Here is a 27456-nt window from a genome sequence, read left to right as displayed (position 1 = left end):
CATCTCCTTAAATTAACAAACTTGTCAGGCTCCACTGCCCTAAACTGATAACTTGTCAGACTCCATTGTCTAAATTCAACATCCAGGTTTCAGAATTACTTTTCTTCAGGTTCATAACATAAATGTTACATTGTTACTTGTTATCTTTTTGATAATAATTTTGATCAGCCCAGGAACTGCAAAAGCTGAAGTGCTTCTTTTCCAGTGACAACCTGTTCATCCTTCCCGGGCAGGAATTCCAGGTTCACCTCAAAGATCAATTCAGCTATTATATTTAAAGGTCAAATTGTTAAGTCAAATAACTCATATGTAATTTTTACTAAAACATCTGGGCAAATAGGCAATTCCCATCCAGAGAGAGCCAAGGCATGGCCAGTGCCCAGCTCTAACTGCAGAGGAATCCCTTACACCAATTTTAAAAACAAACTTCTTAAAAATCTTATAATAAGAAACTAATATGGTAATTGACACCTCCTAAATTTGTCAGGGTAGAGATGCTCTGAGCTCAGCAGGCTCTTGAGATGGTCTGTGACCAGGATTGGAACTGCATCCCAAACAGTCAGGACAGAGGAGGCATTCTTACAAACTCAGATAACCTTGTCTGGAAATCTGAAAATATTTAGAAAATCATGAATGCAAAGCTAGCATAGACAGCTAGAAAACAAGGAAAAATTCTTGGGTGACACGTGTCTTACAGGCAATTATAGACAAATAGCAAAGTACATGAGAAGAAGAAGCAGAAGCAGCAGCAGTAGCAGCAGCCGGCTGTAGAACTGTGATAACTTTATCATATCTGTGAATTCACATCAAATATCTTAAAAACTGAGATAACACTTAAAACTCATAACTGATGGTTATACTGTAGAATTATTAATAATTCTTGTGTTATCTGCGAAAGGTAACAAAGGTTGCTTATTTGTTTTTTGTATTTCTTGCCATTTTTCTTCTATTATGAACAGGCATCTGTTCACAGAGACGCCTTGAGAAGAAATGTTTTGAGGGAGGGGGGGAGGGAAAAAACCCAAACAAAATTCAACTGTCCCTCTAAAAGGAAAAGCTTCTGCTCACCTCAAAGGCGACGAAGCTATTTGGCCCTCCCTCAGTGGGGCTTTGGGGGCTCAAGGGCCCCAGGGCCGCCCCGCGGAGCTGGGGGAAATCCAGACAAACGTGGCCCCCATTTTTCTGTAAAGAAAAAAGCTTCTGCTCACCTCAAAGGCGACGAAGCTATTTGGCCCTCCCTCAGTGGGGCTTTGGGGGCTCAATGGCCCCAGGGCCGCTCCGCAGAGCTGGGGGAAATCCAACAAACGTGGCCCCCATTTCTATGTTAAAAAAAAAAATTCAAGCGAAGCAACTCCCACAGCATTATCCGCTGTCTAGAGGAACGGCAAGTTCCTCGTGCCCTATTCGCAGTCAGCCGCTTGGCCCGCAGGGAAGGAGTGGGGGAGCGAACCCCGCCGCTCATGGCGGGGGGAAGGGGGAAAAGGAGCGAGGAGACCGCTCCTCGGTTCCTATGACGACTTGCTGTGCAAATTCACGCGGGAAGGAAATGGAGGGGAAACGGAGAGGGGACAACGGAGCGGTGCTCGGCGGAGCTCAGCCCGCCGCCGCCCTGCCGCCGCCTGTCTCAAGCGGAGAGCCGGTGGCCCCCCTCACCGCCCTGGGGGGAAGGGGGGGGGGGACGAAGAGGCAAAGCTGCTCCAAGCCGCCCGTCTCAGCGGCACCGCGCGGGGAAGGGATCTGTGCGCCCGCCCGACCCGCGCGCCTGTGGGGAGGGGGGGAAAACCGAGTACGGAAAAACGAGAGAGAGAGAGATTTTGCAGCCGCTGCAGCGCCCTGGAGCAGGGCGGGAGAAAAACCGAGCGAGAGAGAGAGAAGGCAGGGAGATCGCATCCGTGCTGCCATGCCTCTGTCTCGACCGCACCCCCCACCCCGCACAAGGGAAAGAACAAAGTTAAAACACAGAGACACAAAGAAAGACAAGCCCTAAACTCACACAGGCAATCATAAAAACAAGCACAGGTAACGTTAAAAGCATAAAACACTCATAAAGTGAACTTTTCGCCCTGAACACACAGAAGGATACAGAGGGATCAAAGGTTTTCGATCCCGGTCCCGTCCGCAGGCCAGATGTTGGGCCACGCCGAGGAGGAAAGGATCGTTGTGTCACACTCTGGGTCGGAATCTGACCAGCTGTATCTTGGACGGGCTAGCATCTTTTAAAGTCACGGTACAGACTAGTCGCAGTGGATGATAGCGCAGGAACCACTGCCAGCCATCCGTGGTATGAAGAAAGGAGAAGGAAAAGCCAAGGAAGCGCCGTCTCTGCCGGCCGGGAGAGGTTTACAGACGCTCACTTTGATCTCGGCCAGACAGAACCGAAAGAGGTCGGGGGAGCGCTGGGCAAGCTGTCGGCAGCGAAGAATTCCAGCTGCTCTTGTCAGGAAAGGCACAAGCTGTCCTCTCTCAGGAGAGGGGTTCCCCAGGTTTTTCTGGAACCTCTGCCCGGCTGTCTTTTCTAGAAATTAAAGTCCAGCTGTGCTGGGTGCCGTCCGACCTGCTGTCTTTTGGCAGGATTGATCTTTTTCCATGGTCAGCAGGACCAGCATTCTTTAGAAAAAACGTGGAGATATTTCGCTTACCTCTCTGAGGAGGCAGGTAGAATTTTCAAGCTTTGCTGCATGAATCAGTCCCGGCTGCGCTGAACTTCTTCGAAACGTCAGGTCACCAGATGTTGCTATGGTTTTCGGACGGCACAGAAATAACAACATGACTCTCCATGATGGTAAAGATGAGAGCAAACTTTATTCTTCTACATTCTACTTTTATAGAGTAGTTCGGTACAAAGAACATGATTGGTTATTCAGCGTCTACACTCTTTTGTAAATATTTCTTTCCAGTAAACATGTTGGAAAAGCACCACCTGCAGATAGTTTCTCACTTCCCAAGGTTTGTTTGAATTCCTCCTTTAGATTTCTCAGGCTAACATGAGAAAGTTGCTCGTCTGCCTTTCACACAGACACTAGCAGAGCCTGAAGCCTAAATTCAGACCAATGTCAGGCCCACACTTGGATGGTAAAGCAGACAGTTATTTACCTGGGCTATGAAGTAAGTGCTAGACAAAGAACCTTGGGACAAGATCGCAAGGAGGCAATATGCCAGACCCCAAAGCCTCAGACAGTGAAAGAACTGAGAACCTTTCTAGGCATGACAGGGTGGTGCAGACTGTGGATTTAAAATTATGGACTGATTGTTAAACCTCTGTATGCCTTGATCACGGAAGGGAGCAGAGATCTTCAATGGACAAAAGAAGCAACTCGAGCCTTCGACCAGCTAAAGAAAGCCCTCATGTCAGCACGAGCCTTGGAACTTCCAGACATGGGTAAGCCATTCTTTTTGTTTTCTCATGAGAAGGAAGGAATCGCTTTAGGAATACTAGCACAAAATCTGGGCCCGTACGGAAGGGTAGTTTCCTACCTCTCCAAACAGCTGGATACGGCAGCTAAGGGCTGGCCAGGGTGTCTCAGAGCCATTGCAGCAGTAGCAGTGAACATCCAAGAGGCACGCAAGTTCACCCTGGGCCAGAAAATGACTGTGCTAGTGTCCCAAACAGTGTCTACAGTCCTGGAAGCGAAAGGAGGGCATTGGCTCTCCCCACAGAGATTCCTGAAGTACCAAGCTATACTGGTAGAACAAGATGATGTTGAGATTGTGGTAACTAACATTGTGAACCCAGCTTCCTTCCTCAATGGAAGTATGGGAGAACCAGTGATCCATGATTGCCTGGAGACCATCGAAGCCACCTACTCCAGTTGCCCAGATCTGAAAGATACCCCGCTTGAGAATGCCAAGACCTGGTTTACTGATGGGAGCAGCTATGTCATCAGTGGAAAGAGGCAAGCTGGGTATGCAGTCACCACAAGCAGAGAGGTACTAGAGTCTGGACCATTACCAACAAATACCTCTGCGCAGAAGGCTGAGATAATTGCCTTAATTCGAGCCCTACAGCTGGCAAAAGGAAAAGGAATTAATATCTATATGGACTCCAGGTGTGCATTTGGAGTAGTTCATGCACACAGAACCATTTGGAAGGAGAGAGGACTGTTGAACTCACAAGGGAAGAATATTAAACATGCCCAAGAAATACAGAGACTATGGGATGCAGTACAATTACCTGAAAAGGTAGCCATCATACACATTAAAGCACACCAAAAAGTGAGCTCTGAATTGGAGGAAGGGAATATGCTGGCTGATAGGGAGGCAAAAGAAGCAGCAAAAGGTGAGATGCCTGATGAGACAACTGAGGCAGCATTGATTCCAGATGGAAAATTTTCTATTGAGGGTAAGCCAATATACAATAAAAAGGATAAGAAACTTATTAAGGTAGAAAAGGCAAGTTACAACCAGGAGGGATGGGCTGTAACAGAAGAAGGGAAACTTGTAGCACCCTCCTATTTGTTGTGGTCATTAGTACAGAGGGAACATGAGAAAACACACTGAGGAATAGATGCCCTGTTTAACCATTTGAAATAAAGAATCATGGCCAGGAAATTGCAGGGCACAGTAATACAAGTAACTTGTCAGTGTAGCCTTTGCCTCCGAACTAACCCTAAAAAATACCCTAAAGCCTAAAGTGGGACAAATTGGGAAAGGTTGTGGACCTGGGCAACAATGGCAAATTGATTTTACAGAACTGCCCAGAAAGGGAGGGTATCGTTACCTATTGGTGCTAACTGATACCTTTTCAGGATGGCCAGAAGCCTTTCCTGCCAGGACAGCTAAGGCCCGAGAGGTGACCAAAGCACTGTTGCAAGAAATAATACAAAGATTTGGAGTTCCAGCCACCATATCCTCAGACAGGGGGCCACACTTTATTTCAAAAATTGTACAGCAAATAAGTCACCACCTGGGAATAGACTGGGAACTGCATACCCCATACCACCCTCAATCTAGTGGGCAAGTGGAGAAAATGAACCATTTGATTAACAACAAATTGTGAGATTGGGGCAAGAAGCAAATTTGCCCTGGCCCCAGGCTCTCCCATTGGCATTATTGTGAATTCGGACAAAAGCAAGGGCAAAAGAGAAACTAAGCCCTTTTGAAATATTGTATGGAAGGCCATATGCAGTTCAAGAGGGGATAACACCCATTCAAGTAGGGGAAGAAACCCTAAATAAATATATGATGGCCCTAAAAATACAACTTAAGAGAAATTGAGAACTATGTGACTGGAGCTCAAAACAGAGAACTAGATGGGCCAGTACAACCTGGGGATTATGTCTACATTAAGTCTTTTGCAGAAAAGACCTTGGAACCGCAGTGGGAAGGACCATTCCAGGTGCTCCTCACTACCTTCACTGCAATCAAGATCAAAGAACAGAAGTCCTGGATCCATCACTCCTGAGTGAAGAAAGCCCCAGAGGGAATTTGGAAGATTGCACCAGGAGATAACGAACTGAAGCTGAAGCTCACTCGGAACCAGGAATAAATGGATTAATAGTTATGATAGACATTATGTGGAATGTTATAACTATTGTAGTGATTACCTTAGCCATAACAAGAGTCAACGCAATACCACGTAGGTATAATGTGACTGGGATATATCGGTGCCAAGGAAGAGCTTATGACCCTTACTCTCATAAGGCTTTAAACAAGATGCTAAGTCACGAATGCAAGCTTGTGGGAAGGAAGAAATGTTTGGGGATGTAAGTATGCATTTGTACAGGATGGGTTCCATAAGGCTTACCACCCACCCATGAGACCCATCCAGATTAGTCCTGAATGCTGTGACAAATGCTTGAGTAAATGTCCTCAGTTTAGGCTCAAAATAGAGGGGTGTGCAATAAGAGGGTATGATATTGACTTTAACATCACCCAGGTATGTACTGAGCTCCATAAGGATCAGACCAAGACTGCTCCATCAGTGCCAAGAAAGGCTGTGATCACCCAGATGCCAGCTATTCCAGAAGTAGAGGAACAACTCCTGTAGTTACCAGAAGTGGGCCATATGCTATTAAGAAGACAGGAGTTCAGAAGCTGATAGTTAACCCAAAGTGGTCTTTGAAACTAGTAGAAATGGGAGTACAGGTAAATGCTTCTCACATTTGGCCAGAATGTGCCCCATTTTTTAGGAACTCCTTTATGGACTGGACCACTTGGCACCAAAAAAGTATGCCTCCTAATTTTAGGAGTAAGAGGGATCTCACTGGGTTGCTAGGGACAGGACTGGGAGTGCTGAACACAATAGATTCAGAAGTGCTGATGAATAAATTAACCTCAGTAGGGAGCGATTTAGTCAAGCTACAACAACCTTTGCAATCCTCTCTACTAGCACTAGGTAACAATCATTGGAAATTGACCCAAATATTACCAGAATGGGAAAATACAGAGGAGTGAGATCAAGAGGTCATAATGAATGCGCTAGGCACAGCTAGTGAAAACATCTCGCTGGCTCTAGGGTGTACTCAAGCACAACTGTGGATGCAATCAGTAGCTGCTGCAGTTATCAGAGAAGGTGGAGAGGGAACATTCCCTGCTGAAATTCACAAGATTGTTTGGGACAATGCCTCTGATATGGAGAGGGAACTTCAGTCTTGGTGGATGTTGGTCAATTTCACCTATAACCCTGTGACTAGTATGGTGACAGCCTTTGTTTTAACTATACACAATGCCTCAGCAGACCTAATACATCCAATAGTTCCCTTAGGATTAAACCATGAGGGAACGGTACTGTACCCTTCTGAGCACAGGATGTGGGCACAAGAAATTGAAGGAAAATGGCAAACTGTTAATCTAGAGCCCTGGACTGTGAGGAGACAACTAGGCTACTTATGTGAAGGGACATTAGAAGGTGACAAAGACACTTGTTTGGATATGGACCAAAGTATTTGTCACTTTGAAATGCATCCAGGCAAACAGACAACTTCACTTGTGTATACAGGACAAGGTTGTGTCTGTCTTAGGACTGCATGCCCCATCATAAGGATAGATAACCAAATTGTAGATGAAACTCAATTCAATTTGTGTGTTTGCAATTTTGTTAGAATTAAGGGATGTGATTTTTCCTATCGGGCACCTGCAATATCACATCAATATATAAAGGCCAACCTAGCCACTGTGAGGGAGATACTGCCTGTGCCCATAGGAATGAATTTGACTTTAGTTGCTCAATTGATGAAACATCACAAATTGAGAGAAATCTTAAAAGAAATTAGAGATAGAGGGAAAAAGACATTATGATGCATCATGAGACTGAGACCATCAAAGGGGTTTTTAAAAGGCTTGAGGGGATTTAAGATAAGCTACCCTGGATCTAATAACTCATTGCTTGTCAAACAGAGAAACTAATCAATACAACACCAGACCTGTTTCCAGAAACCCACTGAAATAGTCCTGGAAAACAGGAAAAAACAGGGAGTTCTACCATCCATTAATCACATCTGCATTGAAAAGGTTGAAAGTTTAGAATGAGGAAGACTCGTTTTACTTCCTCCTTTTGGTGACCACTCCTCACAAAAGGACCACCAACCCATTTCAGGGATAAAACTACCCATGCTTAATAGCCTTTTTGTCAATTAGCATACGAAGCGGAGAAGAGGAAGTGACAGGGGTATGAATATGCATTTGTATTTTGTGTATTCAAAATTTTTGTAAATAAAAGGCTTTGTAATTACCTGTGATCTTTGCAGTGCGCATTAGGGAGCTATCCCACGTGCTGCCCGGTGTCGCAATAAACATATACTTTCTAACTAACTGTTAGAGAGTTTTTTGTCCGTCACAGTTGGATATTGATATTAGATCAATATTCATATTTTAATAAATCAAGAGGTTCCTGCTACAGCGCATTTTGCTGTCAGGAGGGGCACTGGAACCAAGTGCCCTCCCCACCCCTCTGAGTTTGTAAAGTGTTATAGATGGTTAATATGATGACTGGCTCTCGCAATTAAGGGATGAATATTGTGTGTATGTTAGGAGAAGTTTTGTTGATGTATGGTTATGTTATTGTAGTTTGTTGTTTGGACACCCTCTGTTCTCCCCAGAGTCCCCTTTCTCCCCTCCAGATTGTTGCCACTGGACAGCCTTGGTTGTCAGGGTTATCAAGGACATGTGGAGGGTGGGTGTGTACATGTGCCCCTTGCATGGGGCAGTTGGGAATGGGGAAAGCTTATTGCTGGGGTGGCTTGGCATGACAACACCTCACCTCCAATCAAGTTGCAAGAAGGTCTCCACCATTGGATGGCAAAGAAGAGTTGACTGGCAGACTTTGGGAGAGGCCGGGGTTGGCTGATGCAACACCAGGGGTATAAAAGGCAGAGCAGCCATTTTGTGAATGATCCTCTGGCAGTTGGCCATGCTCCCAGCACTCTCTTTTTCCTTATTCAGTCCTTTGTTGTGTTTGCTGAGGTTTAATAAACCTTTGAAATTTTCAAGTGAGTGGTCATTTCTCACATAACAAAGGAAGCCCTTTTCCATCTCTTCTACCACCTGCACCTGCCATTACCAGGTGTAAGAGTCGGTCCGAAAATCCCTCATTTTTGCCTCACGACTGTCAGAGGCCGAGACCCCCATGGACTCTGGGCCACAGCACAGGCCAAGTTTTCCCTGCAGCTGCTGTCACTGGACCAAGACGCCCTCCTCAGGGACCCATGCATGAAACAATGGGGGACTGTTACGGTTTCTGGCCATGTTTGCAAAGAGATGTTCCTGTACTGACCGTACTTGGTAAGACCTGAGCCACACCGCCCCCTCTATTGTGAGAGAACACCTGCGATGCCCACAAAACATTTCCCCCTTCCTGGCATCTTGCCTCTCGCTTCGAAAAGAACTATAACAACCCCACCAGGAGAGCAGGCTTTCGAGGCCCTCCCCGGCGGACGACGGATCTATTGACACGTGCCACGAGGACTGCGAAGGTGGTGTCTTGGTACCAGCGTCACGAGGACTCCCGTCTGTCAGTCGGTAGCTATACCCTTTCTTTCCTCCTTTCTCTCTCTCTCTCTCCCTCTCTTCTTTCCCCTTCTCTTCTATCGCATAACTGTGTGTATCAATAAAGATACAATTGATTTCACTTGAATTAAGTTATCACTGTCTCTTTTTGCACTCTGAAATCAAAACCAACCATCGCGACCATCCTTTGGCTCGTGACACCAGGTGAGAGAGAGGTGGCTGAGTTCGTGTCAGAGCGCCCCTTGCAGCCACGGCAGAATCATTGCCCAGCCGGGAGCCAACAGTGCCCCTGCCAGCTGTGACAGTAACTACACCAAAGGGGAAAGTGCTTGACAGCCAAGAGAAGGCTGTTGCTTGGTTTCTGGGTTTGTTTGTTGTTGCTGCCATAGTTGTTGTTTGTTTGCCCTGTTATACATATACATACTAGTAAAGAACTGTTATTCCTTTTCCCATATCTTTGCTTGAAAGCCCCTTAATTTCAAAGTTATAATAATTCAGAGGGAAGAGGGTCATATTTTCCATTCCAAGGGAGGCTTCTGCCTTTCTTAGCAGACACCTGTCTTTCAAACCGAGACAAGTGGCTAAGCCACTATCCATCATATTTGAGAAATCATGGCAGTCTGGTGAAGTTCCCATGACTGGAAAAGGGGAAACATAACCCCAATGTTCAAAACGGGAAATAAAGAAGACCCAGGAACTACAGGCCAATCAGTGTCACCTCAGTGCTCTGCCAAGGCAGGGTCACCCAGAGCAAGTTACACAGGAAGATGTCCAGGTAGGTTTTGAATGTCTCCAGAGAGGGAGACTCCATGACCTCCCTGGGCAGCCTGTTCCAGTGCTCTGCCACCCTCACTGTAAAAAAGTTCTTCATGATGAGGTGAAATTTCTGGATTTTAGTTTAGGGCCATTGCTCCTCATCCTGTCACTGGGCACCACTGAAAAGAGTCTGGCACCTTTCTCTTGACACTTGCCTTTGAGATATTTATATGATTAATCAGATCCCCACTCAGTCTTCTCTAGACTAAACAGGCCCAGCTCCCACAGTCTCTTCTCATAAGAGAGATGCTCCAGTTCCCTCATCATCTTTGTGGCCTTCTGCTGGACCCTGTGCCTGACAAACTTGGTGGCCTTCTACAATAGGGTTACAACATTGGTGGATAAGGGAAGAGCAACTGTCGTCATCTACCTAGACTTGTGTAAAGCATTTGACACTATCCTACACAACATCATAGTCTCTATAAACCAGAGAGACATGGATTTGACAGATGGACCACTTGGTGGATAAGGAATTGGCTGGTCAGTTGCACTCAAAGAGTTACAGTCAATGGCTCAATGTCCAAGTGGAGACCAGTGATGAGTCGTGTTCCTCAGGGGTTGGTATTGGGACCAGTGCTGTTCAACATCTTTGTTGGTGACATGGACAGTGGGATTGAGTGCACCCTCAGCAATTTTACTGACAACATCAAGCTGTGTGGTGTGGTTGACATTGCTGGAGGGAAGGAATACCATCCAGAGGGACCTGGACAGCCTTCAGAGTTGGACCCATGTGAACTTCATCAAGTCCAACAAGGCCAAGTGCAAGGTCCTGCACCTGGGTTAGGGCAATCCCAAACATGGATACTGGCTGGGCAATGAGTAGATTGAGAGCAGGCCTGCCAAGAAGGACTTGGAGGTATTGGTGGATGAGAAACTGAATATGAACTGGCAATGAGCTCACAGCCTAGAAAATGAGTCACATTCTAGACTGCATCAAAAGCAGTGTGACCAGCAGGTCGAGAGAGGTCATTCTCCCCTTCTATTCTCCTCTGGTCAGACCCCACCTAGGGTACTGCATACAGCTCTAGGGCTTTCAGGATAAGGATGTGGACCTGCTGGAGTGAGTCCAGAGGAGGCCATGAAGGTGATTGGGGGCTGGAGCACCTCTGCTATGCAGACAGGCTGGGAGAGCTGAGGGTGTTCAGCCTGGAGAAGAGATGGGTCTGAGGAAACCTTATAGCAGCCTTCCAGTACCTAAAGGGGGCCCACAAGAAAGATGGGGAGGGACTCTTTAACAGGGAGTATAGTGATGAGGGGGAATGGTTTTAAACTAAAATAGGAGAGATTTATATTAGATGTTAGGAAGAAATTCTTTACTGTGAGGGTGGTGAGACACAGATTGCCCAGAGAACTTGTGGATGCTCCCACTGTGGAAGTGTTCAAGGCCAGGTACATACATCAAAAAAATTTGAGACAAAGAGCAAAATTCAGAAGGATAAAAAATTTCCACATCACTTGGGTACTTACAGGATCTGCAATTGCCAGTGGTCTATAATCCAAACTTCCCCTGAAATCTCTTATCATACACATAATTTCATAATTTGGGTTTGTAGCATCAACATCCTAGGGAAATAAGCAACAGAATTTCTAATATACTTTTTTCCTGAAATGAACAAATTTCAATAACTTCTAAATTTATTTGTAAAAAAATACACATTAACTGAAATGTTAATTTTTCTCTGAAACACCATAAATGTCTCAACTGCAAGCTTAATGCCTTTTTCTATTCTGATGTAGCTAATTTACTGGTCATAAAGCAAAACAATTATACACTTTCTATTTCATTTTTTTGGTTTGCATGTATTAGAAAATACTTTTGAATTGAGGAGTCATTAAAATTCTATTCAACAAAGAAATGACTACTGCTTTTTGCCAGAATCTTCACATTAAAGAAACACAGCTGAACAATTGCACAACAGGTAACATATACAGCCAATGCTTCCTAATCTGAGATAAATTGGTCCAACAGACAAATGGATACACTCTATTATATAGGTACAAAACACACTGCAGAGTACAGTGCAGGTGCCCCAGCCACTCTAAAAACAATTTTGCTGCATCCAAGTTGGTTAAAGGAGGTTGATCCTACTTGCTGGTCCTGAGTTAGCTCCTACAGTTACTTGGATGCATTGTTCTAACACTCCTAGACCCCCTCAAAAAAGCACAATCAGTCCAAATGATACACAGAAGGCTATATTCAGGCACACAAGATCTCCTGTCCCTAAACCTGGAATGATGAGTATCCGAGTGAATGGACATATGAGGCCCTGCACAGAGCCCTTCTAAACCTTGCAAAGCCTGAGGTACTGAGCCTACTGTGGGCTGTGCTGGTTCACTGTAGAATCACTCAAATATTCTTCCTTGTGGAGGCCCTTGAGCCTCTAAGGGAAACTTCTAGGGCTTTGCCGTGGAAGAATCTATCATTGGCTCCGAGAATGCCTCATACCTTAGGGTGAGCAAAAAGGGTGCTCTGCAGCATTATGTTAATCTACCTCAGTTTTGCTTTTCCCACTGTCCTGTGGGCCTTGCCCACCTCTGTTGTTCATACATGTCCCTGGTTCTCGAGGTTTCTCCTTTCCCTGTTTCCCCATTGGTTGTGGTTTCGCTGATGGTCTGTCCTTGTGTCTCCTATAGGTCATTGCCCTTTACCCTGCCCTCATACCGCCCCTGTGTTCAGACCATTGGCTCCTGACCCCCATACTTAACCCTAGACATTCCTTTGCTCTGTATCTTTCTGTCCCTGGAACCTTTGGCGTGCGTCTACAAAATAAACCTCACTGGAACCTTATACAGGAGACCCTTCCTGCCTTTCTTCTCTGAGCTAGCCATGGTGTGGGGGTGTGTGGGTGTGGGTGTGTGTACTTGAGTGCCTTGCCTGTGTGCCCACCCGAGCCGCTTTGCCAGAAGAGATGCTTTTTGGGGACAGGTAGCAGCAACCACCATCCATCCCCCCGCTGCTACACTTCCTGTCAGTTCTACCTGCAACTATCAGTTTTTACCCCATTTCAGAACATGCTGCTGATGCCATGCATAGCCAGCTCTGGTGCTCAGACCTTATTAAACTTTGCATGGTTTCCCATAAATGAGCTAAAACTCCTTCTGGATCATATCTGATGATAGGCACTTTCAGAAAGTACTGCATTGGGGTTAATAAGCTGAAATGGAGCCAGCTCATGTCGCTACACTTGTAACACAGCTGATTCACACTTCAGACAAAACTGTGCCCTGGTAATCAGAAGATGACTGTACCTTTAAGTTGTTCATGCTGACTACAGTGAACTAAAAACTACTTATAGTAAGACAATAATAAATGTATGCTTGCTGAATCATTTCCTTATAACATTCAGAAAGGGGTATTGCTTATTATGGAAAAGGTATTTGCCTAATATTCTTCAAACTCTGTTTAAAGGTCTTGCCCACCAGATGCCAGTGCTTGGCTAATTTTTGATGCATTTCAAAACAACAACAGAATGTGCAAATGATGGATGAAAAGGGTTGTCACAGATGTCATAAAAAGAAAATTTAAGCTGTAGCACCACATCAAAGAATTTTAACATATGAAACAAATTATTTGCTCCTCACACACAAAGCCATCGTAATGCTTTGCATTTGTCTAAGTGAATGGAAATTAGAGAACAAGAATTCAAAATAAGTGATTTTAGGTCAACTTAGAAAAATCATTAAACCATGAAGTAAATTGCCTGAATTGGTGATGGTATTTCTTGTGCCACTAGCAGATTGGTAGTTGTATTGGGTTTGCATGGCCAGGTTGCAGGTAGAGGGAGGGCTACAGAGGTTGCTTCTGCGAGAAGCTGCAAGAAGCTTCCCCTATGTCCAATGGAGCCAATGCCAGCCAGCTCCAAGATGGATTTACCACCAGCAATGGCTGAACCCATCAGCAATGGTGGTAATGCCTCTGTAATAACATATTTAAAAAGGGGAAAAATTATTGCATGGAAGTACTTGGTGCCAGAGAAGAGCAGAGTGAGAATATGTGAGAGGAACAACTCTACAGACACCAAGGTCAGGGGAGAAGGAGGGGGTGGAGGTGCTCCAGGTGCCAGAGCTGATTCCCCTGCAGCCCATGGTAAAGACCACGGTGAGACATCTGTGCCCCTGCAGCCCATGGAGGTCCAAGGGGAGCAGAGGTCCACCCACAGTCTATGGAGAAGACCCACTATGCAGCAGGTGGATGCCCAAAGGAGGCTGTGACCCTGTCTGAAGCCCACGTTGGAGTCGGCTCCTGGCAGGACCTGTGGCCCTGTGGAGAGAAGGCCATGTTGCAGCAGGTTTGCTGACAGGACTTGTGACCCTGTGGGGGATGCATGCTGGAGCAGCCTGTTCCTTAAGGACTGCATCCTGTGGAAAGGGACCCACACTGGAGCAGTTTGTGAAGGACTGTAGCCTGTGGGAAGGACTTAAGTTGGAGAAGTTTGAGGACTGTCTCATAGGAGAAGGGGAAGGAGTCCTGTCCCTAAGAAGGAAGCAGAAGCAGAAACAACATGTGATGAACTGACCATAACTCCAAAATCCTGTCTCCTTGGGTCACTGGGGGAAGGAGGTAGAAAATTGAAAATAAAGTTGAGCCTGGGAATGAGGGAGGGTAGGGGGGAAGGGGTTTGTAGGATTTGTTTTGTTTCTCATTATCCTACTCTGAGTGGTAGTAAATTCAATTAATATCCCCAACTTGAGTCTATTTTGTCCATGATGGTAATCAATGAATGATTTCTCCCTACCCTTATCTCAACCCATGAGCCTTTCATTATATTTTCCCTCCCCTCTCCAGCTGTGGAGGGGAGTGATAGAGCAGCTTTGGTGGTGTCTTGGTTTGAAAGACATGTATCTGCTAGCAAGGGGGCAGGACCTCCCTAGAGATGGAGAATTCGAATCCCCTCCCTCCAAATTATTCTAATTTAGAAAATTAAAGGGGCTTTCAGACAGAGGTATGGGGATAGGAATAACAGTTCTTTACTAATATAAATGACAAAACAACAAACAAACAACAACTACAGCATTAATAATAAACAGAACCAAGAAACTTGAGGGCTTTCTTTTACAAAAATCCTGGGGTGAAGCTGGGATCAGATAGGGATCGGAGACTAGAGAAACGAGGGTCCAGCCAACATGGTTATATCACACGTTCTCCCTTTTATTCCTTGAGATGGCGGATTAAATACAGACAGAATAGTTTACAAGAACAGGTGCACTCTGATAGGCAGTGAGAGTAAAGAAATATGCAAACAATCTAGAGTTAAGGCAGCTACGGAGTTTCAGTGTAATTATTCTGTGGATAGATATACCTTAACACAATTCCCAGCAAAACAAGCTTATCTATTTCTACGTAGGGCAAACGTCCGAGGCCTAGCAGGCCCAGGTCTACGGCCTAGTCTGAGGCCCAGTTTGGGATAGCTCTACAAGTCATCTTGCTCCTGCTACACTGGGGCAGTTTGATCTCGGTGCCCCTGCAGGACTCTGAGAGGGTGAGCTGAAACGGTGGAAAGTCCCGGGCTGGTGGATGAGATGAGGAGCTCTGCGCTGGTAGCTGGAGCGGCAGGGGTTTCCCAGCAGGGCTGTGCAGTGCAGGGCTACAGAGTAGCAGGAGAGTCTCAAAGCTCTGAAGAAGCAGCGGCAGTGGGGGAAGGGCTGGAGAAAACGAGCTCAGGATTCCTGGGTACACAAGCAGATGATGGTAGATTTCCCAGGACGAGGCAGAGGCAGAGTGATGGCCGTGAACTCTTCCTGCAGCGAGGGGCAGCTTGACTGTCTCCCTTGATGCTGAGACCAAGAGTGGGCCCCCCTCCCCCAGCTCTGTCTTTTTACCTTTCCCAAAGCTCGCATTATCTCTCCCCTCTGAGGGACACTTCCAGAGACTTAAAAACAATAGGTGTAGCCTTGTGCAGCCATGTCCTTCAACTACTCTCTTTGTTCCGGCTAAGTACTGTCATTAGGGTTTCTTGGAAACTTATGGGAAAAAATTCTGTAAGTGGAAAAAAGAGGCAAATCTAACCCCCAACAGGTGGGCACCTGGCATCTGGCCAGTCAGCCCACCACAGAAGTTTCTCTTTGGAGAGACTAACACATACACATACAGGCTGCCAACAAGATTACACTACTAGTTTTGCCAAAGCTGTTGTTGTTTAAATTTATGGGGGGTCCCCGGGGAGTGCCCCCCGGAGACCCCCGGGGTCTTTTGGGGTCGTGGTGTTCCCAGGCTTGCAGGCAAGGAGACTCAGATGCCGGTGGGGTGCTGATGAGGTGAGGGTTTATTCACTGAGGGAGAGGGGAAGGGAAAAAGGGGGGGGGAAGGGAGGAGAGGGAAAGGGAGCATCAGGAGGCCTCCAGGGGAAGAGGGGCAAGAGGGGCAGAGCCTTCTGCCTTAGCATTCTTATCACAGAGGTTCAAAGGGGCGCGGTAACATTCTCCAGCCAATGAGGTTACAGATACAGGATACTGCAGGGAGGGTACAGACTTGGGATAAACCATACATTTTCCAAGGGTGAGCCAGAGCAAACCATTTCCATAAAATGCAATCCCACAAGTCACCCTTTTTTTCTTTAAAATGTGAGAAGAGAAATATGACATATGACCATTAACAATTTAAAAAATGAAACAGTAATTACAGTTTTGCAGCATGAAACCAAATACAATTGCAGTAAGGATTATGTTATAAGGTGAACAGTTGATCTGACCTTGTAATTGCAGTAGACGGGTTATGTGAGTTTATATTGCAAGATTTGAAACAAGTTAACAAATTTGTTTGAGCCTTTCCAGCGTGACTGGCCTAATAGTGTCTAGTCTTTTCCAACTGGCTTTTCAGACCACCACAGCCCCCAGCTTAGGCTGAGGCGCTGACCTCTGCTCCCATTCCGGGGACAGGAAAACACGTGGAGTTCCCCGGGCTCCACACACGGCCTCAGATTCTCACCCAAGGATCTGAGCCAAATCACTCCTTTCACTTTCCAACTGGTTCAACCACCTAACAAAAGACCCCCAGTTTTAGGTCATCAAAAGAAAAACAAAAGAAAAAAACTACAAAAACCGTCAAATACTTTCTCAGACACTCTATCAGGTTATCAATCACCCTCAGAACTAACTGAGGACAGTATAAACCCAAAAAGCGTTATCGATTCAGTAGTCTACTACTGATTCGCGCTTTACAAGAAGACAGTCTAAAAACTGCTTCCCTTGGATCCACACTTGTGACCTGAAAAGGCCTCTGCTTTCTAAATTAGAAAACAGGGGAATCTGCAATATGAACACACACAAAACTAGAATGGCATAATTGTAAAAACTACTTCATGGGGATGGGAAGGAAATGGAGGGGTTTGGGACACCCTGCTGTTTGGCCAGAACAGCAAGGGACAGGGGCAGAAAAACAGGGAAAGGGAATCGAAGTAGCATTAACAATTATACAAGGCTGCAAAACTGGTATTACAAATTCACTTTAGCTTTGGGGTTTGGTTTCTTAGCGTTTACCTTGTGGGACTTGAAAAGCGGAAGATGGGACTGAGAGCACGTGGCCATGGTGGCCATGCGGTCACAGCGCAGCACGTGGTGTCAGCTGTGCCATGCCGGGTTGAGCAGGAAGGGGTTAACTCTCGGGGGTTTGTTAAGGGAAAGGGGGTTAGGGAGAAGGAGCAGCGAGGGGAGGAGGGGGTAAGGGTAAGGAAGGAGGTTACACAATTTACAAAACCGAGTTTTGGAAGGTGCGGGGCTTGGGCACAACTGAAGACTGCTTTTTCCTTCTCTGATGGCTGTCTGGCTGAGTTCCTTTCGCTGCTGTCCAGGGCTGCTTCGCCGCTGTTGCCGGGTGGGGGGAGGGGCGCCTGTTCTCCGCGCGGCTTCTCCCGGTGCTGGGGCCCGCACGCGCTGCGGCGGGGCTGGGGCCACGTGTTGGCTCGCTCCGGGACTGCCCCGCCCCGCGGTCCTGCTGGGCTGGGGCCGCTCCTCCGCCGGGGCCGTGCCAGGCTGGGGCCGCTCCGCCGCCGGTTCGCCGCCCGCGCAGCGGCTGCCGCGGACCGGAGGGTGCCGCGCAGCTGCCGCGCAGCCCGCGCCGCCGAGCCGAGGCGGGCCGGGGCCGCGCCGCTGCCACGCGCCGGAGCAGCGGTCCCGCCGCGCCGGGGCTCACGCCGGAGCCTCGCCGTGGCGGAGCCGCGCCGCCCGGGCCGCGCCACCCGGCGGGGCTGCACAGCCCACGCAGCGCCGAGGCGGGCCGAGGCCCCAAGGGGCCGGGACCCGGGCCCGCGCCGGGCTGGTCGGCGGTGGTGGGATGGCCGCGTGGTGGCTCACGAGGTCTCTGCGCGGTGGGGGAGGGGCCGCCCCGGGCCGCGATGGCCCAGAACGGCCGCTCCACCGGAGACGGCACCGAAACGGTGTTACCATGGTCCATCTTATCTCAGGGTCGCTGATGCTGTTGCCCGACGTTGGTGCGTCATCTGTTGTTGTTTAAATTTATGGGGGGTCCCCGGGGAGTGCCCCCCGGAGACCCCCGGGGTCTTTTGGGGTCGTGGTGTTCCCGGGCTTGCAGGCAAGGAGACTCAGATGCCGGTGGGGTGCTGATGAGGTGAGGGTTTATTCACTGAGGGAGAGGGGAAGGGAAAAAGGGGGGGGGGAAGGGAGGAGAGGGAAAGGGAGCATCAGGAGGCCTCCAGGGGAAGAGGGGCAAGAGGGGCAGAGCCTTCTGCCTTAGCATTCTTATCACAGAGGTTCAAAGGGGCGCGGTAACATTCTCCAGCCAATGAGGTTACAGATACAGGATACTGCAGGGAGGGTACAGACTTGGGATAAACCATACATTTTCCAAGGGTGAGCCAGAGCAAACCATTTCCATAAAATGCAATCCCACAAAAGCTTTTACACTTCTATGACAGCAAGGCATTTAATATAAATAGAGTTTCTCAAAGGATTAATGTAGTGGGTTCACTCTGGCCAGATGCCAGGTGCCCACTAAAGCTGCTCTGTCACTCCCCTCCTTAGCTGGAGAGGGGAAAGAAAATATAACAAAGGGTTCATGGATTGAGATAAGGACTGGGAGAGAACACTCATCAAATACTGTTATGAGCAAAACAGGCCCTAATTAGTGATATTAATTGAATTTATTGCTAACAAAATCAGAGTGGGATAATGAGAAGTAAAATAAGACCTTAAAAACACCTTCCTCCCACCCCTCCATCCTTCTCAGCTCTACCTCCTTCCCCCAGTGACACAGGGAGACAGGGAGTGGGAGTTATGGTCAGTTAATCATATGTTGTTTCTGCAGCTGCTCAAGGAGAGGAGTCCTTCCTCTGCTTCACTGTGGGCTCCCTCCCATGGGAGACAGTTCTTCATGAACTTCTCCAACATGAGTCCACCTCAGGCAATGGTTATCTGTGAACTGCTGCAATGTGAGTCCATCCCATGGGCAACAGTCTTCCCCAGTTTGCTGCAGCATGGGTCACTCTTCCACAGGATGCAGTCCTTCAGGGACAGGCTGCTACGGCATGGGTCCCCGACGGGTTCACAAGTCCTACCAGAAGCCTGCTCCAACACAGGCTTCTGATGGGTTCACAGCCTCCTCCTAGGCATCCACCTCCTCTAGCATGGATCTCCTCTATGGGCTGCAGGTGGAGCTCTGCATCTCCATGGACCTCCATGGGCTGCAGTGGCACAGCCTCCTTCACCATGGTCTTCACCATGGGCTGCAGAGGAATCTCAGCTCTAGTGCCCATATCAGCTCCTCCCCCTCCTTCTACACTGACCTTGGTGTCTGCAGAGTTGTTCCTTTCACATATTCTTGCCCCACTCTTTTCTGGCTGCAATTGCAACTGTGCAATACTTTTTTTTTCCTTTCTTCTTAAATCTGTTATCACAGAGGCATTACCAACACTTCTAATCGGCTCAGCCTTGGGTAGTGACCCATCTGTCTTGCAGCCACCGGGGATTGTCTCTGCCAGACATGGAGAAAGCTTCTAACAGCTTCTCTCAGAAGCCACCCCTGTAGTCCTCCTGCTACCAAAACCTGGCCATACAAACTCAATAAAACTAACAACTTCATTTCTTTCACGTAAGTTTATAATAACTTACTGGCAAACTGTTTGCATTATGCAAAGATAATTTATAAATGCATAGACAGGTGTAAAGGAAAAAGAAAAATTCACTGTTTAAACATGAATCTAAAAGAGATCTATAAAATATCAAAGATCATAAAGAACAATTTATCTATGCTATAATTAACCCCATGCAGCAGGGGGTTAGGATTGGGGAAGAGTGGCTGGAAAGCTGCCTAGTGGAAATGTTATGCTAACAAACAGGGAAGGTCTTGTTGGAGATGTGAAGGTTGGGGGCAGCCTTTGCTCTAGTGACCATGAGATTGTGGAGTTCAGTTTTGGGCAAGGAGGAAGCAGGGCAACATGTAAGATTACAACCCTGGACCTCAGGAGAGCTAACTTTAGCCTCTTCATGGATCTTCTTGGAAGAATCCCATGGAAACAGACCCTGCAGGGAAGAGTGGTCCAAGAGATTTGGTTGATATTCAAGGATCACTTCCTCCAGGCTCAAGAACAATGCATCCCGATGATGAGCAAGAAATCGGGCACAGGGGGCAAAAGACCTGCCTGGATGAATGAAGAACTCCTGTCATTACTCATGCAAAAGCAGGAAACACACAGGAGGTAGAAGTAGGGTCAGGCCACTTGGAATTAATAGAGAGAGGTTGTCAGAGTAAGTAGAAATGAGATGAGGAAGGCCAAGGCCCATCTGGAATTAAGTCTGGCCAAAGATGTCTAGAATAACAAAAAGGGCTTTTTCAAATACATCAGTAGCAGGCGGAAAACAAAGGATAATATGGGCCTGTTCCTAAATGAACAGAGAACCCTGGTAACAGAGGACACAGAGAAGGCAGAGGTACTGAATGCTTATTTGCATCAGTCTTCACCAATGAGACCAGCCCTCAGGGATCTTTGACGCAGGAGACCAGGGTAAAGGTATGTTGGGAGGAAGACATTCCCTTTGTCAAGGAGGATTAAGTCAGAGAACACCTAAGCAAACTGAACATCCAAAAGTCTGTGGGCCCTGAGGGGATGCATCCAGAAGCACTGAAAGCACTGGCGAACATCATAGGGAGGCCACTCATGATCATCTTTGAAAGGTTGTGGTGATCAGGAGAGGTGCCTGAGGACTGGAAGAAAGCAAATGTCACCCTGGTCTTCAAAAAGGGCAAGAAGGAAGATCCAGGGAATTACTGGCCAGTCAACCTCACCTCAGTCCCTGGAAAGGTGATGGAATGCCTCATTCTGTAGGCCATCTCTATCCACATGGAGAACAACAAAGTGATAAGAAGCAGCCAGCATAGATTCACTAAAGGGAAATCATGTTTGACCAGCCTGATTACCTTCTAAGATGAAACAACTACCTGGATAGATGAGGAGAGAGCAATGGATATTGTTCCCTTGGACTTCAGCAAGACTTTCAACACTGTCTCTCACAACATCCTCATAGGCAAACTCAGGAAGTGTGAACTGAATGAGTGGACAGTGAAGTGATGTAGGTGATCAAGGATATGTGATCAGAAGATTTCGCCCTGTACGAGTAGCTAGAGCCCTTCCTCCTCAAATAATCAATGCAGTTTAACCCCCTCAGTTACCTAGTGATGTAAGCAGACGGAAATGACATCCTAAACCTAAGCTATTTAACCCCATGCCGTCTGCTAATAAACACCATTTGCCGTCCATTACACTGGTGGCTGCGTGCTGATGGCCCGAGTGGCCTAGAAGTGGCTGCCGTGCTGTTCCTGAGCCAAGTCATCACACCTCAGAGAAAGCAACAAAGTAGGTGCCGAAACCCGGGAAATGGCTCGGGTAACGGAAATCACCTGGACAGGTGAACAGCGGCCGGAGCAGCTGGACCAGCCCAGCAGAGAAGAGGCTCCCGGAGCAGCGAAAGAGAATAGAAGCTCTGACTTAGGTCGTATCTCAGATTCATAAGCAATGGAGTATTGATTGTAAACCAAAAGACTTTAATCTCACCGTCGCGAGGCTTTTAGAAATTGGGGTCATTGATTGAACTGTAGATATACTCCACCCAGAAATATGGGATAAGTGTACCAAGGCTTTAGCTGAAGAAACCATGTCCTCAGGGCTGGGGAAAAACCTTAAAGTGTGGGGAAAAGTCATGCAGGCTTTGCAAAAGGCCCTCCAGGAGCAAGAGACCTGGAAAGCCACACAAAACTGCCTGCTGGCCACACTGCACCTGGGGGTGGGGGCATCTACGCAGACTGAAGGCGAGAGCAATTCTGCCAGAAGCAAAAGCTCGCAAGAGCGAGAGCCCTCCCCAGAGCCCCTGAACCCAGGCCCATCTGAAGAGGGGCAGGGGCGAGCACAGTCATTCTAAGACGAGCTAGCGGAAGAAGCCAGAAATGCTGCCATCAATTCGGAGAGCGGGGGGACCAAGGGTGGACCTCCGCCCTATTCAGCACAGTGTAGGGCTGGGCGGCAGAGGTGGGAGTGGGAGACAGACATGGCCAGCGAGAACAAAGAGAGTCTGTTAAATGTTGCAAACTCACGCGAGCGAAGAAGAGAGGAGACTACACACGTGGTCAGCGAGAACAAAAAAGGTCAGTTAGAAGTTTCAAACGCGCGCAAACCAAGAGGAGAAGAGAGTTCAGAAGGGAGAGAAAAGGCCAACCAGAAAGCTCACCTGAAAGCATACCCTTATACAGCGAGAGCCTCCCCTAGCAAGAAGCAAAGTGAGCCTAGGGGGAAGGAGCAGTCTGCCCACAAGAGGAGTAAGCAGAGTCGGGACCCAACAAAAAAGTATCAGAGCCAAGAAGTGCTGAATCACTCCACATCCAACACTGACTCTGACACAAGCAGCTCAGATGAGCTGTCAGAAACTGACACAGACTCCGAAAAAAAGAGAGCGTGTCAAGCGTAGTTTAAAGCAAAGTCAAATAAAGCCTCAGCCTACACCGAGAAGAAATTAAAATACGAACCCACCCAGCTTACAGACTAAAAGAAAATCAAGATAGCATGTGCAGACTAAGCTCCGTCAGCCAAGATAGCATTCCTGGTCCGACTTAGAAGTCAAAGTAAGAACCAAAAGATTAATTCGCCAGTAAATCCCAAAGATGTGCAAGCAATTATTAAAGCAATTGCAGACAAAAGTATTAACTCTGCCATAGTCTCCACCCTCATTGATTTTTAGAGAAAATAACATGCTCCCATTTAATATTAAACAAACCTGCAGACTGATTTTTGACAGGGCGAAGATGATTGTTTTTAAACAAGAATAAGAAGACAATTGCACAAAGCAGCTAGCTTTAGTAACAAGAGCAGATCACCCGCTGCACAGCTCCAGCCTGCAACAATTAATGAGCACAAATCCAGAGATGATAACCCCCCAAGCTCAAGCCGAGAAATTATGGGCCCATGAAGTTATAGTGACTACTCCTGCCACGAGAGACACTATTCGCACTGCTTCGGAAGTTATTGCCAAACCATCCCCATGGTCCACAATAAAGCAAAGCGAGGCCGAAAGCTTTACGCAATTTATAGACTGCCTCCAGGCAGCAGTTAATTCCTCAGCTTTGCCCTCAGAAGCAAAGAGCCCTGTTGTAGCAGAATGCCTGCGCCAACAATGTAATTCGGCCACCAAAGACATCCTATGGTCATTACCAGCCGAGTCCAGTATTACAAACATGATCAAGCACGTCGTAAAAGAAAAACAGCTAGCCCCAATTCAAGCAGCCGTTCACACCGCAATATCCAGTGTAATAGCATGCTTCAAGTGTAGTCAGGCAAGCCACGCTGTGGCGAGTTGCCCCCAAGGAGGGCACCCGCCAGCTGTAGTCCCCCCGAACCAGACGCGTCCGAAAAAGCCGTGCTAGGCATGTAGAAAAAAGAAGCACTTTGCCAAAGAATGCAGATCTAAGCTTCAAAAAAACGAGAGAGAAAGAACAGCCAGACCGCACACAGCTCCCTCCCGCTTAGAATGTGAAGCAGCCCAATTATGCCAATCCCCGATGGGGTGCAGAGCCCTAGCACCCGCTGCCCCCCAAGAGTATGACCAATTTTGCAGCTCAACCAATAGCTCAATCAGATCCGTCTATGCTCCAGAAGCACCAAGAACAACCCCTCGGGAGCGAGATCCCTAAGTAGCCTTAGCCATAAAAGTAAGTAAAAACCCACTAATAGTGTAAAAGGTCTATCTCCACAACAACTCTGACGACACTGCTATTAGTCTCCCCTTTTAAGCTTACACAAGATCAGACCTAAGTACGGTTCCAGAAACGTACTAGCCTCTGCAATAGAAAACAGAAGAGGCCCCCATAGTAAGCGAAGTTAGAAAGTTGTCCCGAGCCCGCAAAAACACCCAGTTAGTAAAGATAAAGCTTTACACCAAAAAAAGACCGAAAAACCTATCACCCTTTTCCCATATGTTATGTCAAACTGCCCACCCTTGTTAGAAAGAGATGCCCTAGCCCTACTAAATGTCAGTGACAAATTTATTCTAAAGGCCACTGCCGCGTACCTGCAATTTCCTATCAAACTAACATAGAAATCAACTGACCCAGTGTAAGTCAAGCAGTAGCCCTTGTCAAAGCCTCAAATGATTGCCCTCCTTGAGCTAATTAATTGCAAGCTGCAGCAGAACCATATAGAGCCCTCCACCAATCCATAGAACACCCCAGTTTTTGTAATACCCAAGCAGTCTAGCTAAAGCTTTCGCCTGTTGCACTACCTGCGAAAAGTAAACAAGAAAATCCAACCAATAAGTCCCGTTCAAACTCTGTTGCCCATAAACTCAATGATCCCACAGAGGCAACCCTGTGCTGTGCTTAACATTAAAGACTGTTTCTTTTCTATACCCCTGCATAATAAAGATAAAGAAAAGTTTGCTTTTTCCGTTGTCGTCCCAAACAACCAACAGCCCAACCTGAGCTTCCAGTAAAACGTTCTACCGCAAAAAATAGTAAACTCAGCCACGATATGTCTAATCACAGTAAACCGAGCACTAGCGCCCGTTCAGCACAGCAACCCAGCCTGATTGCCATGCCAACACTGAGCCAAGTAGACCAACTAGTGTCGGCAGTCTCAGAGACCCTAAAAACAAATAGATTTAAAATTGCGAGCGCAAAGATAAAGAAGAAACCGTGTGTGACCTTTTTAAAAGCAAGGATTACGAGTTCCTACCTTACCCCTCCCCAAGTAAAAATCCGCCAAAACATTAAAATGCTCCATAACATGCAGCAGCTAGTGAGATCCCTGCAATAGCTTCACAACATCAACCTGATCCCTCCTAAAGTCATAGACCCCCTGAACAACCTCTTAAAAAAGAAAAACTCATGAGAGCAGAAAACTCTAACACAAAACTCTAACACCAGAAGTGACAAATTCACTCAATTTTATTGAACAGCAAATGTCCGTGAATACCCTCGCCAAGTGAAACCCGGGCACCCCACTCAATTTGTACGTCCACTTCACGAAGAAAAAAAGAGTTAGAGTGCTTGCCCAAGAGCCCCCCCCAGAAGCCCAGCCGATACAATGAGTAGTCTTGAAGAAACCGTCACTCGCTTTTTCCCCAAGAGTCAAATGCCTTAGCAACCTCATCATAAAAAGCAAGAAACTTGCCCTCAAGCACCTAAGTATCAAACCCGCCACGATTTACCTGCCCTTCCGCAAACAGCTCTCCACACAATCAACAACAGTTTCAGAGCATCTAGATCTAGCCCTTACTAGCTTTAAAAAAGAAATCTGCTATGCAGCAAGAACCCCTTAGACTCAGCTGCTAGCAATTGTCGACATCAACCTCCCACCAAAGATCATTAACCGACCCCAACAAAGACCAACAATCTTCACAGACGCATCCTCAGTGACCTCAACCGCAGCGGCAGTGTGGCAGTCGGGAGAACAGTGGCAATGCGTCAAAATGATCTATCCTACGCTTTCAGTCCAGCAGCTCGAAGCAGTGGCCGTGGTACTGGCGTGCGGTCTGTTCCCAGAAGAACACCTCAACATTATAACCGACTCCATGTTTGTGGCCAAGCTTTGTCTAGCCATGTCAAGGCCTGGCGTCGCAACATCCACGGCAGCCATGATGCTTGAAGAAGCACTCTTTTCGCGAAAAGGCACTGTTGCCATGAGATTCTCCTAGCTAGCTGAGCGTTTCATATAAAGTAGAAGTTTGTACCTTCTCACGCTCTTTTCATGCAAACACCAGCTATGTTCTATAAACATAGCCATTGTTTTCACATTCCATGCTGGGACAAACAAGACTGTGTGACAGTCCCCTTGACCAATGGGTCGAGAGGTGGGACCGTTAACAGCCCAATCCATGGGCATCTTGCCAGAAGTATATAATAGGAAGAATAAACAAAGGGCAACAGTCTTCTGCCCTGCTTGCTCTGATGAACTCAGATGTCTGTCTCCGAGTGTCCTTCTGGCTAGGCTCATGGTGATAAGGCACCATATCCATGTCAACAGCCACAATCCAATCAAAGGATTCTTTCACACTGGTAATGACAAAGCAGACGCCGCAGCTAAAGAACTGTAGACACTGAGATGCCCAGCAGTTGCACGAATCACTCCACATCGGGGCTAAACCACTGGCGAAAAGGTGCGGGATCTCGACTGCCAATGCAAAACACGTTGTCACTACGTGTCCTCACTGTCAGAAATCACCACTGTGGTCCAGCGGAGTCAACCCCAGGGGCCTCAAAGCCTCCGAAATATGGCAAACGGACTTCACACTGTCAGCTGCTGAAACCCCGAACATAGCTTGCAGTGACTGTAGACACATACAGTGGGGTGATCGTGGCCACACAACACCTGCAAACTGACTCCAAAGCAACCATCCAGCACTAGTTGACAGCCATAGCGTGGCTCGGCGTTCCAAAACAGATCAAAACAGACAATCGTCCAAATTTTGTTTCGAAATCGAGCCAAGCGTTTGTTTCAAAATAGGGTATCACCTTAGTGCATGGCATCCTGTATAACAGCACCAGGCAGGCCATTGTTGAGCGAGCAAATCAAACCCTGAAAGCCAAGTTAGAAGTACTAGCAAAAACAGAAGGCTTTGCCAATTCCGTTCCCTCAGGAGATCAAGCGCCTATACTAGCACTGAATCAATTCCCTAAGGGAGATGAAACAAACAGTCCTATCAAAAACACTGAGCCACCCGAGCACTAAAAGAGGGCCCACAAGTTGTAATTAAAAATGAGCTAGGCGAATGGGAGCGGGGCTAGACACTAGTGCTCACAGAGCAGGAGTACGCAGCTGTCAAAAAAGAGGGCAAAATCAGGTAGTGTCCACTTAAGTCAATCAAGCCAGACCTTCAAAATGAGACTAATGAAAACTGTGAGTTTCTGTTTGCAGGACATACTCGTAGAGCGCCCCAGTAACACGTACACCCCTGTTCCAAAAGAAAGTGACGAACCACTAAGCTGCCCAACAGCACCCAAGAGTCCCGCACCAGTGAGACCCAGACATCAACAGTGTTTTTGTGTGATTTTGCTGTTAAAGCTTGTCTCCAGAAGGCGAGCCAACCCAAACTATTACCCCCATCAGCCATTCAAGTAAGTCATGCAACATCTTTCAAGTGACAAAGTGTTCAAAGAAATCACCACACCAAGGGCCCCATCCTTTGTGTTCCACATCACTGACCTGTTCCCAAGACGACCAAAAATAAGCCCCTATCACCCATTCCTCATGCACATGTACCTAT

General features: G+C 47.2%; 1 long non-coding RNA gene across 1 annotated transcript in view; it reads left to right on the top strand.

The window, feature by feature from the left end:
• LOC134565147 (uncharacterized) overlaps positions 1–9070 on the top strand; it is a 74465-nt gene extending 65395 nt beyond the window's left edge. The window contains exon 2 of the long non-coding RNA XR_010083789.1: positions 8501–9070. This is a non-coding gene — a long non-coding RNA (uncharacterized LOC134565147). The remainder of the gene's footprint in view (positions 1–8500) is intronic.
• Positions 9071–27456: the final 18386 nt, after the last annotated feature.

Source organism: Prinia subflava (genome assembly GCF_021018805.1).
Source record: "Prinia subflava isolate CZ2003 ecotype Zambia chromosome W unlocalized genomic scaffold, Cam_Psub_1.2 scaffold_36_NEW, whole genome shotgun sequence".
NCBI lineage: Eukaryota > Metazoa > Chordata > Aves > Passeriformes > Cisticolidae > Prinia > Prinia subflava.
The sequence above is the reverse complement of the archived record's forward strand: the minus strand, read 5'-3'. Positions and strand labels throughout refer to the sequence as shown.